Below are 6,000 nucleotides of genomic sequence, written 5' to 3' on the forward strand. Positions count from 1 at the left end.
TTTTTCCGTGATTTGTGTTCTAAATTCTACCTCAACACAAAAACACTACATCAATCAGTGGGAGAAAAATATTGGCCTCAGTCAGGGCTTGTGTGCCACTGCTGTGTGTGCTATCTCTCATTCAGTGGGCTATAGCAAGCCTATTTTTTTTTTTTTTTTTTTTTTTTTAATATTATTTGGTTTCTAAAGTCTCCCTGAAAAAAAAAAAAAACCTAAAAAAACAGTGGGAGAGTAATATTGCCCTTTCAGCTTGTGTGCCAGTCTTGACTCCTGGGTGTGCCACCTCTCTCCCTCTCATTCAGTGGGCCATAGAAAGCCTATTTATTTTTTTTTTTAAATATTATTGGGTTTCTAAAGTCTCCCTGAAAAAACAAAAAATACATAAAAAAACAGTGGGAGAGTAATATTGCCCTTTCAGCTTGTGTGCCAGTCTTGACTCCTGGGTGTGCCACCTCTCTCCCTTTCATTCAGTGGGCCATAGAAAGCCTATTTTTTTTTTTTTTAATATTATTTGGTTTCTAATTCTCCCTGAAAAAAAAAAAAAAAACCTAAAAAAACAGTGGGAGAGTAATATTGCCCTTTCAGCTTGTGTGCCAGTCTTGACTCCTGGGTGTGCCACCTCTCTCCCTCTCATTCAGTGGGCCATAGAAAGCCTATTTATTTTTTTTTTTAAATATTATTGGGTTTCTAAAGTCTCCCTGAAAAAACAAAAAATACATAAAAAAACAGTGGGAGAGTAATATTGCCCTTTCAGCTTGTGTGCCAGTCTTGACTCCTGGGTGTGCCACCTCTCTCCCTTTCATTCAGTGGGCCATAGAAAGCCTATTTTTTTTTTTTTTAATATTATTTGGTTTCTAATTCTCCCTGAAAAAAAAAAAAAAACCTAAAAAAACAGTGGGAGAGTAATATTGCCCTTTCAGCTTGTGTGCCAGTCTTGACTCCTGGGTGTGCCACCTCTCTCCCTCTCATTCAGTGGGCCATAGAAAGCCTATTTATTTTTTTTTTAAAATATTATTGGGTTTCTAAAGTCTCCCTGAAAAAAACAAAAAATACATAAAAAAACAGTGGGAGAGTAATATTGCCCTTTCAGCTTGTGTGCCAGTCTTGACTCCTGGGTGTGCCACCTCTCTCCCTTTCATTCAGTGGGCCATAGAAAGCCTATTTATTTTTTTTTTTAAATATTATTGGGTTTCTAAAGTCTCCCTGAAAAAACAAAAAAAACCTAAAAAAACAGTGGGAGAGTAATATTGCCCTTTCAGCTTGTGTGCCAGTCTTGACTCCTGGGTGTGCCACCTCTCTCCCTCTCATTCAGTGGGCCATAGAAAGCCTATTTATTTTTTTTTTTAAATATTATTGGGTTTCTAAAGTCTCCCTGAAAAAAACAAAAAATACATAAAAAAACAGTGGGAGAGTAATATTGCCCTTTCAGCTTGTGTGCCAGTCTTGACTCCTGGGTGTGCCACCTCTCTCCCTCTCATTCAGTGGGCCATAGAAAGCCTTTTTTTTTTTTGGTTTTTTTAATATTATTTGGTTTCTAAAGTCTCCCTGAAAAAAACAAAAAAAACATAAAAAACAGTGGGAGAGTAATATTGCCCTTTCAGCTTGTGCGCCAGTCTTGACTCCTGGTTGTGCCACCTCTCTCTCTCTAATTGTGGGCCATAGAAAGCCTTTTTTTTTTTTAAAAATATTATTGGGTTTCTAAAGTCTCCCTGAAAAAACAAAAAATACATAAAAAAACAGTGGGAGAGTAATATTGCCCTTTCAGCTTGTGTGCCAGTCTTGACTCCTGGGTGTGCCACCTCTCTCCCTTTCATTCAGTGGGCCATAGAAAGCCTATTTATTTTTTCCGTGATTTGTGTTCTAAATTCTACCTCAACACAAAAACACTACATCAATCAGTGGGAGAAAAATATTGGCCTCAGTCAGGGCTTGTGTGCCACTGCTGTGTGTGCTATCTCTCATTCAGTGGGCTATAGCAAGCCTATTTTTTTTTTTTTTTTTTTTTTTTTAATATTATTTGGTTTCTAAAGTCTCCCTGAAAAAAAAAAAAAAACCTAAAAAAACAGTGGGAGAGTAATATTGCCCTTTCAGCTTGTGTGCCAGTCTTGACTCCTGGGTGTGTCACCTCTCTCCCTCTCATTCAGTGGGCCATAGAAAGCCTATTTATTTTTTTTTTTAAATATTATTGGGTTTCTAAAGTCTCCCTGAAAAAACAAAAAATACATAAAAAAACAGTGGGAGAGTAATATTGCCCTTTCAGCTTGTGTGCCAGTCTTGACTCCTGGGTGTGCCACCTCTCTCCCTTTCATTCAGTGGGCCATAGAAAGCCTATTTTTTTTTTTTTTTTAATATTATTTGGTTTCTAATTCTCCCTGAAAAAAAAAAAAAAACCTAAAAAAACAGTGGGAGAGTAATATTGCCCTTTCAGCTTGTGTGCCAGTCTTGACTCCTGGGTGTGTCACCTCTCTCCCTCTCATTCAGTGGGCCATAGAAAGCCTATTTATTTTTTTTTTTAAATATTATTGGGTTTCTAAAGTCTCCCTGAAAAAACAAAAAATACATAAAAAAACAGTGGGAGAGTAATATTGCCCTTTCAGCTTGTGTGCCAGTCTTGACTCCTGGGTGTGCCACCTCTCTCCCTCTCATTCAGTGGGCCATAGAAAGCCTTTTTTTTTTTTGGTTTTTTTAATATTATTTGGTTTCTAAAGTCTCCCTGAAAAAAACAAAAAAAACATAAAAAACAGTGGGAGAGTAATATTGCCCTTTCAGCTTGTGCGCCAGTCTTGACTCCTGGTTGTGCCACCTCTCTCTCTCTAATTGTGGGCCATAGAAAGCCTTTTTTTTTTTTTTTTTTAATATTATTTGGTTTCTAAAGTCTCCCTGAGAAAAAAAAATAAATAAATTAGGTGGGAGATTAATATTGACATTAGTGCTTGAGTGACAGTCCTGCGTGTGTGTCATCTCTGTGATTTTGTGCCACAGAAAACAGAGTGTGTAACATTGTGCCTGATTTTCCTTGTGGTCTCACCAACCTGTTAAGGGATATTGAAATCATACTGAAGTTATAGCTCACCGTGTAAGTTGTTTGATAGCAACAAATAAAGTTACTTTGGTTAAGATTTTAAAACAATGAGGAAGTCTGGTGCAAGAGGTCGTCGTGGGCGTTCATTGTCAGCTGGTAATGATGGTAGTGGTAGTGGAGCATCAGGTGGTCGTGGGGATAAAAATATTCCACCTAAGTCTGGAGCTGTGGAGCCAGTTTCGTCGTCAGGCTACACAAGGCCTCGAACGCTCTCTTTTCTGGGAGTAGGAAAACCGCTTTTAAAGGCGGAGCAGCAACAGCAAGTTTTGGCTTACATTGCAGACTCAGCCTCTAGCTCTTTTGCCTCCTCTTCCGAAACTGGTAAATGTAAAAGCAGCGCGTCGCTTGTGGATGTTCACGGTCAGGGACAAGTCGCTTCCTTGTCCTCCTCAGCAAAAACTACAACAAGAGAGAAGGATGCAGCAGGCGACACAACGGGTCACTCCATGGAGCTCTTTACACATACCGTCCCTGGCTTAGAAAGTGAAACATTTAACAGGCCATGCCCATTACAAGTATATTCTGACATGGAGTGCACTGATGCACAGCCACAGCCAGAGTACTATGCTGCTCCTTTGACTCAGACCACCACATTGCCCTCTCAGGGTACAGATCCACAATCAGACCCTGATGAGACTATGTTGCCCCGCCACGAACGCTATACCACCGACCGACACAGTGACACAGACGAAGTTGCACACGAGCTCGAAGAGGAGGTAATAGATGACCCAGTTATTGACCCCGATTGGCAGCCATTGGGGGAACAGGGTGCAGGCGGCAGTAGTTCAGAAGCGGAGGTGGAGGAGGGGCCGCAGCAGGCATCAACATCGCAACAGGTTCCATCTGCCGGGCCCGTATCTGGACCAAAACGCGTGTCAAAGCCAAAACCTGTTGGAGCACAGCGTTGCCATCCGGTTAAAGCTCAGTCTGCAATCCCTGAAAAGGGATCAGAGTCTAGGAAGAGTGCAGTCTGGCATTTTTTTAAACAACATCCAACTGATCAGCGCAAAGTCATCTGTCAAAAATGTTCAACTAGCTTAAGCAGAGGTCAGAATCTGAAAAGTCTAAATACTAGTTGCATGCATAGACACTTAACCACCATGCATTCTCAAGCCTGGACTAACTACCAAACGTCCCTCAAGGTTGTAGCACCCTCGGCCAATGAAGCTAGTCAGCAACGCAACATCCCTTCCGTCACTGTAAGGCCACCATTTTCCGCACCACCGGCAGTATCTGTGCAGGTTTCTTTGCCAGCCAAAAGCAGTCAGGGTCAGGGAATCACCAGTTTTGTAGGAGGAAATATTGCATGTAGGGCACCGGCGGAAACAATACCGTCTCCAACCGTCTCTCAGTCTGCCATGTCCACCGGCACACCCGAAAGTTCCACGATCTACAGCTCTCCAGTCCAGCTCACCCTACATGAGACTCTGGTTAGAAAAAGGAAGTACTTATCCTCGCATCCGCGTACACAGGGTTTTAACGCCCACATAGCTAGACTAATCTCGTTAGAGATGATGCCCTACCGGTTAGTTGAAAGCGAAGCTTTCAAAGCCCTGATGGAGTACGCTGAACCACGATACGAGCTACCCAGTCGACACTTTTTTTCCAGAAAAGCCATCCCAGCCCTGCACCAGCATGTTAAACAGCGCATCGTCCATGCACTCAGGCAATCTGTGAGTACAAAGGTGCACCTGACTACAGATGCATGGACCAGTAGGCATGGCCAGGGACGTTATGTGTCCATCACGGCACACTGGGTGAATGTGGTGGATGCAGGGTCCACAGGCGACATCAATTTAGGGACAGTTGTGCCTAGCCCACGGTCTAGGAAACAGTTGGCTGTAGGCGTTCGCACCCCCTCCTCCTCCTCCTCGTCCTCCTGCAGAAGCTACAGCTCTTCCACAGAACGCAGTCGGCCAACCACTCCATCGGCAGATGACACTGTTGCACACCAGTTGTCCCATTATGGGCCAGCTACTGCCAAGCGTCAGCAGGCTGTATTGGCTATGAAGTGTTTGGGCGACAACAGACACACCGCGGAAGTTCTGTCCGAGTTCTTGCAACAAGAAACGCAGTCGTGGCTGGGCACAGTAGATCTTGAGGCAGGCAAGGTAGTGAGTGATAACGGAAGGAATTTCATGGCTGCCATCTCCCTTTCCCAACTGAAACACATTCCTTGCCTGGCTCACACCTTAAACCTGGTGGTGCAGTGCTTATTGAAAACTTATCCTGGGTTCTCCGACCTGCTCCTCAAAGTGCGTGCACTTTGCTCACATATCCGACGTTCGCCTGTACACGCCAGCCGTATGCAGACCTATCAGCGGTCTTTGAACCTTCCCCAGCATCGCCTAATCATAGACGTTGCAACAAGGTGGAACTCAACACTGCACATGCTTCAGAGACTGTGCGAACAGAGGCGTGCTGTTATTTATTTGTGGGAGGATACACGGGCAGGCAGTAGGATGGCAGACATGGAGTTGTCAGGTGTGCAGTGGTCGAAGATACAAGACATGTGTCAAGTCCTTCAGTGTTTTGAGGAATGCACACGGCTGGTTAGTGCAGACAACGCCGTAATAAGCATGAGCATCCCCCTAATGCGTCTGCTGATGCAAAGTTTGACGCACATAAAGGAGCAGGCGTCTGCACCAGAGGAAGAGGGAAGCCTTGATGACAGTCAGCCATTGTCTGGTCAGGGCAGTGTACAGGACGAGGTAGCGGGCGAAGAGGAGGTGGAGGACGAGGAGGATGATGGGGATGAGTATATTTTTAATGCGGAAACTTTCACGGGGGCACAGGAAATTGGTTGCGTGTCACGGCCGGGTTCTGGTTTTTTGAGGGACACAAGTGACGTAGATTTGCCTGCAACTGCCCCTCAACCAATCACAACCGGAGATTTGACAAGTGGAACTTTGGCCCAC

The sequence above is a fragment of the Ranitomeya variabilis genome, chromosome 2 (genome assembly GCF_051348905.1).
Source record: "Ranitomeya variabilis isolate aRanVar5 chromosome 2, aRanVar5.hap1, whole genome shotgun sequence".
In the NCBI taxonomy this organism is placed as follows: domain Eukaryota; kingdom Metazoa; phylum Chordata; class Amphibia; order Anura; family Dendrobatidae; genus Ranitomeya; species Ranitomeya variabilis.